General features: G+C 43.1%; 1 non-coding gene across 1 annotated transcript; it reads right to left on the bottom strand.

Moving 5' to 3' along the window:
• Positions 1 to 4778: 4778 nt before the first annotated feature.
• LOC130958866 (small nucleolar RNA R71) lies at positions 4779 to 4886 on the bottom strand. The gene has a single exon (XR_009077969.1). It is a non-coding gene; the product is annotated as a small nucleolar RNA R71 (small nucleolar RNA).
• Positions 4887 to 12500: the final 7614 nt, after the last annotated feature.

The following is a 12500-nucleotide window of genomic DNA, read 5'->3' as shown; positions in this document are numbered from 1 at the left end:
CTAAGGTGGACCCGTTCTTTAATTTCCTTGTTCTTTATTCTTCTGTTTTTCGAATTTTATGCTTATGTTTATCTATGTTTGTGTCTTGTGGTCATTAGTGTCTATGCCTTAAAGTTACGAATGTCCTATGAATCCATCACCTTTCTTAAATAAATAATGTTCTTAATTGAAAAAGAAAAGAATTGCATGAATTTTGAATTTTATAACAGTTTAATTATTTTGATGTGGTGGCAACACTTTTGTTCTCTGAATGTATGCTTGAACAGTGCATATGTCTTTTGAATTTGTGGTTCATGAATGTTGGCTCTTGAAAGAATGATGAAAAAAGGAGACATGTTACTGAGGATCTGAAAAATCATAAAAATGATTCTTGAAGCAAGAAAAAGCAGTGAATACAAAAAAAAAAAAAAAGAGGAAGCAAACGAAAAAAAAACGAAAAAAAAAGAGAAAAAGAAAGAAAAAGAAAGACATTAAGTTGTGATCCAAGGCAATAAGAGTGTGCTTAAGAACCTTGGACACCTCTATTTGGGGACTTTAGCAAAGCTGAGTCACAATCTAAAAAGGTTCACCCAATTATGTGTCTGTGGCATGTATGTATCCGGTGGTAATACTGGAAGACAGAGTGCTTTGGGCCACGGCCAAGACTCAATAAGTAGCTGTGTTCAAGAATCATCATACTTAACTAGGAGAATCAATAACACTATCTGGATTCTGAGTTCCTAAAGAAGCCAATCATTCTGAATTCCAAAGGATAAAGTGAGATGCCAAAACTATCCAGAAGCAAAAAGCTAAAAGCCCCGCTCATCTAATTAATACTGATCTTCATAGATGTTTTTGGAGTTCATTGCATATTCTCTTCTTTTTATCCTATTTGATCTTCAGTTGCTTGGGACAAGCAACAATTTAAGTTTGGTGTTGTGATGAGCGGATAATTTATATACTTTTTGGCATTGTTTTTAGTATGTTTTTAGTATGATCTAGTTAGTTTTTATTATATTTTTATTAGTTTTTAGTTAAAAATCACTTTTCTGGACTTTACTATGAGTTTGTGTGTTTTTCTGTGATTTCAGGTATTTTCTGACTGAAATTGAGGGATCTGAGCAAAAATCTGATCCAGAGACTAAAAAGGACTGCAGATGCTGTTGGATTCTGACCTCCCTGCACTCGAAGTGAATTTTCTGGAGCTACAGAAACCCAATTGGCGCGCTCTCAACGGCGTTGGAAAGTAGACATCCTGGGCTTTCCAGCAATATATGATAGTCCATACTTTGCCTAAGATTTGATGGCCCAAACCGGCGTTCAAAGTCACCTACAGAAATTGCAGCGTTAAACGCCGGAACTGGCACCTAAATGGGAGTTAAACGCCCAAACTGGCATAAAAGCTGGCGTTTAACTCCAAGAGGAGTCTCTACACGAAAATGCTTCATTTGCTCAGCCCAAGCACACACCAAGTGGGCCCGGAAGTGGATTTTTATGTCATTTACTCATCTTTGTACACCTTAGGCTATTAGTTTTCTATAAGTAGGACCTTTTACTATTGTATAAAGGAAGGAATCTTGGTAGCTATCTCTAAGTTTTATGCTATCTTAGATCATTTGGGAGGCTGGCCTCACGGCCATGCCTAGACCTTGTTCTTATGTATTTTCAACGGTGGAGTTTCTACACACCATAGATTAAGGTGTGGAGCTCTGCTGTACCTCGAGTATTAATGCAATTACTATTGTTCTTCTATTCAATTCCGCTTGTTCTTGTTCCAAGATATCACCTGTTCTTCAACTTGATGAATGTGATGATCCGTGACACTCATCATCATTCTCACTTATGAACAAAGTGACTGACAACCACTCTTGTTCTACAAGCATATGAGGCTTAGTGAATATCTCTTGGATTTCTGATTGCACGATGCATGGTTGATCGCCTGACAACCGAGTGCTCGTCTGACAAACGAGCCAGCCATTCCGTGAGATCAGAGTCTTCGTGGTATAGGCAAGAACTGATGGCAGCATTCAAGAGAATCCGGAAGGTCTAACCTTGTCTGTGGTATTCTGAGTAGGATTCAATGACTGAATGACTGTGACGTGCTTCAAACTCCTAGCAGGCGGGGCGTTAGTGACAGACGCAAAAGAATCAATGGATTCTATTCCGGCCTGACCGAGAACCGATAGCTGAATTCCGCGTGCTGTGACAGAGCATATGCAATCGTTTTCACTGAGAGGATGGGAGGTAGCCACTGACAACGGTGAAACCCTACACGAGCTTGCCATGGAAAGGAGTAGGAAGGATTGGATGAAGACAGTAGGAAAGCAGAGAGACGGAAGGGAAGGCATCTTCATACACTTATCTGAAGCTCTCACCAATGATATACATAAGTATCTCTATCTTTATCTTTATGCTTTATTCGTTTATCACTATACCCATTTGAGTCTGCCTGACTGAGATTTACAAGGTGACCATAGCTTGCTTCATAGCAACAATCTCCGTGGGATCGACCCTTACTCGCGTAAGGTTTATTACTTGGATGACCCAGTGCACTTGCTGGTTAGTTGTGCGAAGTTGTGTTTATGCCATGGTATTGAGCACCAAGTCTTTGGAGCCATTACCGGGGATTATTCGAATATGGACAAAGTAGTGATCACAATTTCGTGCACCAAGTTTTTGGCGCCGTTGCCGGGGATTGTTCGTGTATGGACAACTGACGGTTCATCTTGTTGCTTAGATTAGGTATTTTTTTTTCAAGAGTTCTTAAGAATGAATTCTAGTGTTTCATGATGATCTGTTGAAATCTGGCTGGCTGAGAAGCCATGTCTAATCTGATTGGACCGAGGTTTCAACTAATCATCACAATAGCTTGTTGATATCTATCAATCTTGCTATTAGAGCAATGATCTGCTAAGACTTGGCTGGCCATTGGCCATGTCTAGTGTTTTGGACCGAAGCTTTCTTTGAAAGCTTGGCTGGCTGTGAAGCCATGTCTAGTTCCTGGACCGAAGTCTTAGACTAGCATTGCAATGATTCCTGGAAATTCAAATTGAGAATTCTGAAACCTTTTATTTTCATATAATTTTCGAAAAAAGCACAAAAAAAAAATTCACAAAATAATAAAAACCAAAAATATTTGATGTTTCTTGCTTGAGTCTAGTGTCTCATCTTAAGTTTCGTGTCAATTACATGCATTCATTCATGTGTCTTAAGGATCTTCAAGTAATTCTTGATGATTTCTTACTCTGATCCTTGAATTCTTTTGACTTGAGTGTTTATGTGTCTCATATAGTGTCAGTAGTATACAAACTGCTAAGTTTGGTGTCTTGCATGCATTGTTATTTGATTATTGTTGCATTTTGATTATTAAAAATCCAAAAATAATTTTAATTTGTGTCTTTTCAAGTCAATAATACAAAGAATTGAAGATTCAGAACATACTGCAGAGGAATTATACAGAAAAAGCTGGGCGTTCAAAACGCCCAGTGAAGAAGGACAGACTGGCGTTTAAACGCCAGCCAGGGTACCTGGTTGGGCGTTTAACGCCCAAAAAGGTAGCATTTTGGGCGTTAAACGCCAGAATGGATACCATTCTGGGCGTTTAACGCCAGGATGGTGCTAGGGGGAAGATTTTGTTTTCAAAATCAATTTTTAAGTTTTCAAAGTTTTTCAAAATCAAATCTTTTTCAAATCAAATCTTTTCAATCAAATGTTTTCAAAATCAATTACTTTCCTTTTTCAAAGATACTACTAACAATTAATGATTTGATTCAAAATTTCAAGAATGTTGCCTTTCTGTTGAGGAAGGTTTAATTTTTGAATCATATCTTTTCTTGTTAGGCAAGTCATTAATTTTCAAATCAAATCCTTTTAAAAATTGTTTTCAAATCATATCTTCTCAATCACATCTTTTTCAAAATAAGTTTTTCAATCAAATCTTTTTAATTTCTAATTTCAAAATCTTTTTCAAAAATCACTTGATTTCTTTCCCACTTTGAATTTTCGAAAATTATCAATCAATTTTTCAAAATGTTTTTGACATCTTTTTAATTAATTTTCGAAAATTCTCTTCCCTCCTTCCCACATCCTTCTATTTATGGAGTACTACTCCTTCTTAATGCACAATTCGAACTCTATCTAGTCAAGTTCGAATTCTTCTACCTCCTTCTTCTATTTTTCTTTTCCTCTGACACCTCAAGGAATCTCTACACTGTGACATAGAGTATTCCACATTTTCTTGTTCTCTTCTCTTTCATATGAGCAGGAGCAGAGACAAAGGTATTCTTGTTGAAGCTGACCCTGAACCTGAAAGGACCTTGAAACGAAAGCTAAGAGAAGCTAAGGCACAACTCTCTGTAGAGGACCTAACCAAATTCTTCAAAGAAGAAGAAGACATGGCAGCCGAAAACAACAACAATGCCAACAATGCAAGGAAGGTGCTGGGTGACTTTACTGCACCTACTCCCAATTTCTATGGGAGAAGCATCTCTATCCCTGCCATTGGAGCAAACAACTTTGAGCTTAAGCCTCAATTAGTTTCTCTAATGCAACAGAATTGCAAGTTCCATGGACTTCCAATGGAAGATCCTCATCAGTTCTTAGCTGAGTTCTTGCAAATCTGGGACACAGTCAAGACTAATGGGGTTGACCCTGAGGTCTACAGACTGATGCTATTCCCTTTTGCTGTAAGAGACAGAGCTAGAATATGGTTGGATTCTCAACCTAAAGAAAGCCTGGACTCTTGGGAAAAGCTAGTCAAAGCCTTCTTGGCAAAGTTCTTTCCACCTCAAAAATGGAGTAAGCTTAGAGTGGAAGTCCAAACCTTCAGACAGGAGGATGGTGAATCCCTCTATGAAGCTTGGGAAAGATACAAACCATTGATCAGAAAATGTCCCTCAGACATGCTTTCTGAATGGAGCATCATAGGTATTTTCTATGATGGTCTCTCTGAACTATCCAAGATGTCCTTGGATAGCTCTGCTGGAGGATCTCTTCATCTGAAGAAGACGCCTACAGAAGCTCAAGAGCTAATTGAAATGGTTGCAAATAACCAATTCATGTACACTTCTGAAAGAAATCCTGTGAACAATGGGACAAGTCAGAAGAAAGGAGTTCTTGAGATTGACACTCTGAATGCCATATTGGCTCAGAACAAAATATTGACTCAACAAGTCAATCTGATTTCTCAAAGTCTGTCTGGAATGCAAAATGCACCTGGCAGTACTAAGGATGCTTCATCTGAGGAAGAAGCTTATGATCCTGAGAACCCTTCAATGGAAGAGGTGAATTACCTAGGAGAACCCTATGGAAACACCTACAATTCTTCATGGAGAAATCACCCAAATTTCTCATGGAAGAATCAAGAGAGACCTCAACAAGGTTTCAACAACAATAATGGTGGAAGAAACAGGTTTAGCAATGGCAAGCCTTTTCCATTATCTTCTCAGCAACAGACAGAGACTTCTAAGCAGAACTCCTCTGACTTAGCAACCATGGTCTCTGATCTAATCAAAACCACTCAAAGTTTCATGACAGAAACAAGGTCTTCCATTAGGAATTTGGAAGCACAAGTGGGACAGCTGAGCAAGAAAGTTACTGAACTCCCTCCTAGTACTCTCCCAAGCAATACAGAAGAAAATCCAAAAGGAGAGTGCAAGGCTCTCAATATGGCCGAATATGGAGAGGAAGGGGAGGAAGTGAACGCCACTGAGGAAGACCTCAATGGGCGTGCACTAGCCTCCAATGAGTTCCCTAATGAGGAACCATGGGAATCTGAGGCTCAAAATGAGACCATAGAGATTCCATTGGACTTATTTCTGCCATTCATGAGCTCTGATGAGTATTCTTCCTCTGAAGAGGATGAGTATGTCACTGAAGAGCAAGTTGCTAAATACCTTGGAGCAATCATGAAGCTAAATGACAAGTTATTTGGAAATGAGACTTGGGAGGATGAACCCCCTTTGCTCACCAAAGAACTGGATGACTTGTCTAGGCAGAAATTACCTCAAAAGAGACAAGATCCTGGGAAGTTTTCAATACCTTGTACCATAGGCACCATGACCTTCAAGAAGGCTCTGTGTGACTTAGGGTCAAGTGTGAACCTCATGCCTCTCTCTGTAATGGAGAAGCTAGGGATCTTTGAGGTACAAGCTGCAAGAATCTCGCTAGAGATGGCAGACAACTCAAGAAAACAAGCTCATGGACTTGTAGAGAATGTTTTGGTAAAAGTTGAAGACCATTACATCCCTACTGATTTCATAGTCCTAGAGACTGGGAAGTGCATGGATGAATCCATCATCCTTGGCAGACCCTTCCTAGCCACAGCAAAGGCTGTGATTGATGTTGATGGAGGTGAACTGATCATTCAAGTGAATGAAGAATCCTATGTGTTTAAGGCTCAAGGATATCCCTCTATCATCATGGAGAAGAAGCATGAAGAGCTTCTCTCAAATCAGAGACAAACAGAGCCCCACAGTCAAACTCTAAGTTTGGTGTTGGGAGGCCACAACCAAACTCTAAGTTTGGTGTTGAACCCCACATTCAAACTCTAAGTTTGGTGTTGGGAGGTTCCAACATTGCTCTGAGTATCTGTGAGGCTCCATGAGAGCCCTCTGTCAAGCTACTGACATTAAAGAAGCGCTTGTTGGGAGGCAACCCAATGACTATATTTTATCTATTTTCTTTTGTTATTTTATGTTTTTTGTAGGTTGATGATCATAAGAAGTCACAAAATCAATTGAAAAAGCAAAAACAGAATGAAAAACAGGAAGAAAAACAGCACACCCTGGAGGAAGAACTCACTGGCGTTTAAACGCCAGTGAGGCTAGCAGTTGGGCGTTTAACGCCCAGTCTGGCACCATTCTGGGCGTTTAACGCCAGAAAGGGGAACCAGACTGGCGTTAAACGCCAGAAAAGGGCAAGAACCTGGCGTTAAACGCCAGGAATGGGCACCAGCCCGGCGTTTAACGCCAGAAATGGCTCAAAACGTGATTTTGAGCAACATTTGGTGCAGGGATGACTTTTCCTTGACACCTAAGGATCTGTGGACCCCACAGGATCCCCACCAACCCCACCACCACTCTCTCTCTTCTTCCCCCATTCACCAATCACCTCATTACCTCTTCCCCAAAACCCCTTCACCTATCAAATCCCATCTTTCTCTTCACCACTCACATCCATCCTTCATAAAACCCCACCAACCTCACCCTTCAAATTCAAACTACTTTCCCTCCCAAAACCCCCCCATAATGGCCGAACCCCATCTCCCCTCTCTCCTATAAATACCCTTCTTCACTCCTTCATTTTCACACAACCTAAACACCACTTCCCCCCTACTTGGCCGAATACATAAGCCATCTCCTTGTTCCTCATTTCTTCTTCTTCTACTCTCTTCTTTCTTCTTATTGCTCGAGGACGAGCAAACCTTTTAAGTTTGGTGTGGTAAAAGCGTTGCTTTTTCGTTTTCCATAACCATTTATGGCATCCAAGGCTGGAAAAACCTCTAGAAAGAGGAAAGGGAAGGCAAAAGCTTCCACCTCCGAGTCATGGGAGATGGATAGATTCATCTCAAGGGTGCATCAAGACCACTTCTATGAAGTTGTGGCCTTGAAGAAAGTGATCCCCGAGGTCCCCTTTTCACTCAAAAAGGGTGAATATCCGGAGATCCGCCATGAGATCCGAAGAAGAGGTTGGGAAGTGCTTACCAACCCCATTCAACAAGTCGGAATCTTGATGGTTCAAGAGTTCTATGCCAATGCATGGATCACCAAGAACCATGATCAAAGTGTGAACCCGGATCCAAAGAATTATCTTACTATGGTTCGGGGGAAATACTTGGATTTTAGTCCGGAAAATGTAAGGTTAGCATTCAACTTGCCCATGATGCAAGGAGATGAACATCCTTACACTAGAAGGGTCAACTTTGATCAAAGGTTGGACCAAGTCCTCACAGTCATATGTGAAGAGGGCGCACAATGGAAGAGAGATTCAAGAGGCAAGCCGGTTCAATTGAGAAGGCATGACCTCAAGCCCATGGCTAGAGGATGGTTGGAGTTTATCCAACGCTCAATCATTCCCACTAGCAACCGGTCCGAAGTTACTCTAGACCGGGCCATCATGATTCATAGCATCATGACTGGAGAAGAAGTGGAAGTTCATGAGGTTATTGCCCAAGAACTCTATAAAGTGGCGGACAAGTCCTCCACCTTGGCAAGGTAGCTTTCCTCATCTCATTTGTCACCTCTGTTATTCAGTTGGAGTTGACATAGAAGGAGACACCCCCATTGATGAGGACAAGCCCATCACCAAGAAAAGGATGGAGCAAACAAGAGACCCCTCTCATCATGAGATCCCTGAGATACCTCAAGGGATGCACTTTCCTCCACAAGACTATTGGGAGCAAGTAAACGCCTCCCTAGGAGAATTGAGTTCCAACATGGGACAACTAAGGGTGGAGCACCAAGAACACTCCATTCTCCTCCATGAAATCAGAGAAGATCAAAGAATCATGAGAGAGGAGCAACAAAGACAAGGAAGAGACATTGAGGAGCTCAAGCACTCCATAAGACCTTCAAGAGGAAGAACAAGCCGCCATCACTAAGGTGGACCCGTTCTTTAATTTCCTTGTTCTTTATTCTTCTGTTTTTCGAATTTTATGCTTATGTTTATCTATGTTTGTGTCTTGTGGTCATTAGTGTCTATGCCTTAAAGTTACGAATGTCCTATGAATCCATCACCTTTCTTAAATAAATAATGTTCTTAATTGAAAAAGAAAGAATTGCATGAATTTTGAATTTATAACAGTTTAATTATTTTGATGTGGTGGCAACACTTTTGTTCTCTGAATGTATGCTTGAACAGTGCATATGTCTTTTTGAATTTGTGGTTCATGAATGTTGGCTCTTGAAAGAATGATGAAAAAGGAGACATGTTACTGAGGATCTGAAAAATCATAAAATGATTCTTGAAGCAAGAAAAAGCAGTGAATACAAAAAAAAAAAAAAAGAGGAAGCAAACGAAAAAAAAAAACGAAAAAAAAAAGAGAAAAAGAAAGAAAAAGAAAGACATTAAGTTGTGATCCAAGGCAATAAGAGTGTGCTTAAGAACCCTGGACACCTCTTTGGGGACTTTAGCAAAGCTGAGTCACAATCTAAAAAGGTTCACCCAATTATGTGTCTGTGGCATGTATGTATCCGGTGGTAATACTGGAAGACAGAGTGCTTTGGGCCACGGCCAAGACTCAATAAGTAGCTGTGTTCAAGAATCATCATACTTAACTAGGAGAATCAATAACACTATCTGGATTCTGAGTTCCTAAAGAAGCCAATCATTCTGAATTCCAAAGGATAAAGTGAGATGCCAAAACTATCCAGAAGCAAAAAGCTAAAAGCCCCGCTCATCTAATTAATACTGATCTTCATAGATGTTTTTGGAGTTCATTGCATATTCTCTTCTTTTTATCCTATTTGATCTTCAGTTGCTTGGGGACAAGCAACAATTTAAGTTTGGTGTTGTGATGAGCGGATAATTTATATACTTTTTGGCATTGTTTTTAGTATGTTTTTAGTATGATCTAGTTAGTTTTTATTATATTTTTATTAGTTTTTAGTTAAAAATCACTTTTCTGGACTTTACTATGAGTTTGTGTGTTTTTCTGTGATTTCAGGTATTTTCTGACTGAAATTGAGGGATCTGAGCAAAAATCTGATCCAGAGACTAAAAAGGACTGCAGATGCTGTTGGATTCTGACCTCCCTGCACTCGAAGTGGATTTTCTGGAGCTACAGAAGCCCAATTGGCGTGCTCTCAACGGCGTTGGAAAGTAGACATCCTGGGATTTCCAGCAATATATGATAGTCCATACTTTGCCCAAGATTTGATGGCCCAAACCGGCGTTCAAAGTCACCTACAGAAATTCCAGCGTTAAACGCCGGAACTGGCACCTAAATGGGAGTTAAACGCCCAAACTGGCATAAAAGCTGGCGTTTAACTCCAAGAGGAGTCTCTACACGAAAATGCTTCATTTGCTCAGCCCAAGCACACACCAAGTGGGCCCGGAAGTGGATTTTTATGTCATTTACTCATCTTTGTACACCTTAGGCTATTAGTTTTCTATAAGTAGGACCTTTTACTATTGTATAAAGGAAGGAATCTTGGTAGCTATCTCTAAGTTTTATGCTATCTTAGATCATTGGGAGGCTGGCCTCACGGCCATGCCTAGACCTTGTTCTTATGTATTTTCAACGGTGGAGTTTCTACACACCATAGATTAAGGTGTGGAGCTCTGCTGTACCTCGAGTATTAATGCAATTACTATTGTTCTTCTATTCAATTCCGCTTCTTCTTGTTCCAAGATATCACCTGTTCTTCAACTTGATGAATGTGATGATCCGTGACACTCATCATCATTCTCACTTATGAACAAAGTGACTGACAACCACTCTTGTTCTACAAGCATATGAGGCTTAGTGAATATCTCTTGGATTTCTGATTGCACGATGCATGGTTGATCGCCTGACAACCGAGTGCTCGTCTGACAAACGAGCCAGCCATTCCGTGAGATCAGAGTCTTCGTGGTATAGGCAAGAACTGATGGCAGCATTCAAGAGAATCCGGAAGGTCTAACCTTGTCTGTGGTATTCTGAGTAGGATTCAATGACTGAATGACTGTGACGTGCTTCAAACTCCTAGCAAGGTGACCATAGCTTGCTTCATAGCAACAATCTCCGTGGGATCGACCCTTACTCGCGTAAGGTTTATTACTTGGACGACCCAGTGCACTTGCTGGTTAGTTGTGCGAAGTTGTGTTTATGCCATGGTATTGAGCACCAAGCCTTTGGAGCCATTACCGGGGATTATTCGAATATGGACAAAGTAGTGATCACAATTTCGTGCACCAAGGTGCTTCGGGCGATAATCGAACAGCCGCACCGTCTAGATTAGGCAACACGCACAACAAAACCAACACCGCGTCGGGCACCGTCTTGCGTCGACCCTAGACGTACGGCGAGCACGCCGCGGGCGCACAAGGCACAACTCCACCACGCCATGCTCCCTAGGTGGTGCCTAGATGGGCCGTGCATGGACGTGTTTCCCTTCTTGGTCCTTTGGTGATCGGGGTTTGCAGCAGCCCGACGCCCGTGCTCAACCTTGGACCCGGGGCGGGGGACCCCGACGGCACACCACAACCACAACGAGCTTGCTAGTGTGCCTAGGGGATGGCAAGGCATCATGCATCTTGCTGGCATTGCGCCCAGCAAGCCTTTGGGCAACTCGAGTTTTGGCAGCACGACACCCCTCCCCCCTATAATAGGCTGCCGAGCCATTACCAAAGTGCCACGGGTAGACATCCTTTTCCGTGAGGAGACATACTCGAGGAAACTGCTCTAGAGGTCGAATTTTGACGCCGTTTTTTGCGACAATCTCTAGAAAATAAGATCTTTCCATCCACCAATTTGGTGAATTTACACCGTGTGGATTTTTTTTGCCGATTTTTTTTCCCACCCGAAAAGCAGGAAATTCAAAAAAATGAAATACGGAGCAAAAGTGCGATTTTTGACCTGGATTTTTTTGTGCAGCCTTTAAATAATATTACCAAGGTTCCCTCAAAATTTCAGGAAAATTGCACGAGCCCATTGTGAGATATGAAAATTTGGCCCCTCCGTTGCAACGGCCGTGCACCGGCCGGTGCCTCCGTTGCAACGCTCCCAGCCAACGATGCACCAAACCCAGCCTCCGTTGCAACGCTAGCAGCCAACGATGCATCGCGCCCAGCATGCGTTGCAACGCGCCCACCGTCCATTGCAAGCCGCCCTGCCTCCGTTGCAACGGCCGCGGCCAACGTTGCATGCCGCCCTGCCTCCGTTGCAATGACCCCGGCCAACGTTGCACCGCGCCCTGCCTCCGGTGCAACGGCCACGGCCAACGTTGCAACGCGACCTGCCACCGTTGCACCGCGCCCAGCATCCGTTGCACCGCGCCCAGCATCCGTTGCACCGCGCCAGCATCCGTTGCAACGGCCCCCAGCCAACGTTGCAACGCGACCTGCCTCCGTTGCAACGGCCACGGCCAACGTTGCACCGCGCCCTGCCTCCGGTGCAACGGCCACGGCCAACGTTGCAACGCGACCTGCCACCGTTGCCCGCGGCCAGCATCCGTTGCACCGCGCCCAGCATCCGTTGCACCGCGCCAGCATCCGTTGCAACGGCCCCCAGCCAACGTTGCAACGCGACCTGCCTCCGTTGCAACGGCCACAGCCAACGTTGCAACGTGCCCTGCCTCCGTTGAAACGGACCCCAGCATCCGTTGCACCGCGTCCAGCATCCGTTGCACGGCCCCCAGCCAACGCTGCAACGTGCCCTGCCTCCGGTGCAACGGCCACGGCCAACGTTGCATGGCGTCCTGCCTCGTTGCAACGGACCCAACACATCCGCATCCAGCATCCGTTGCAACGGCCCCAGCCACGCTGCACGTGCCCTGCCTCGGTGCAACGGCCACGGCCACGTGCATGGCGCCCTGCCTCCG

This window comes from Arachis stenosperma, chromosome 10 (assembly GCF_014773155.1).
Source record: "Arachis stenosperma cultivar V10309 chromosome 10, arast.V10309.gnm1.PFL2, whole genome shotgun sequence".
Lineage (NCBI taxonomy): Eukaryota > Viridiplantae > Streptophyta > Magnoliopsida > Fabales > Fabaceae > Arachis > Arachis stenosperma.
The sequence above is the reverse complement of the archived record's forward strand: the minus strand, read 5'-3'. Positions and strand labels throughout refer to the sequence as shown.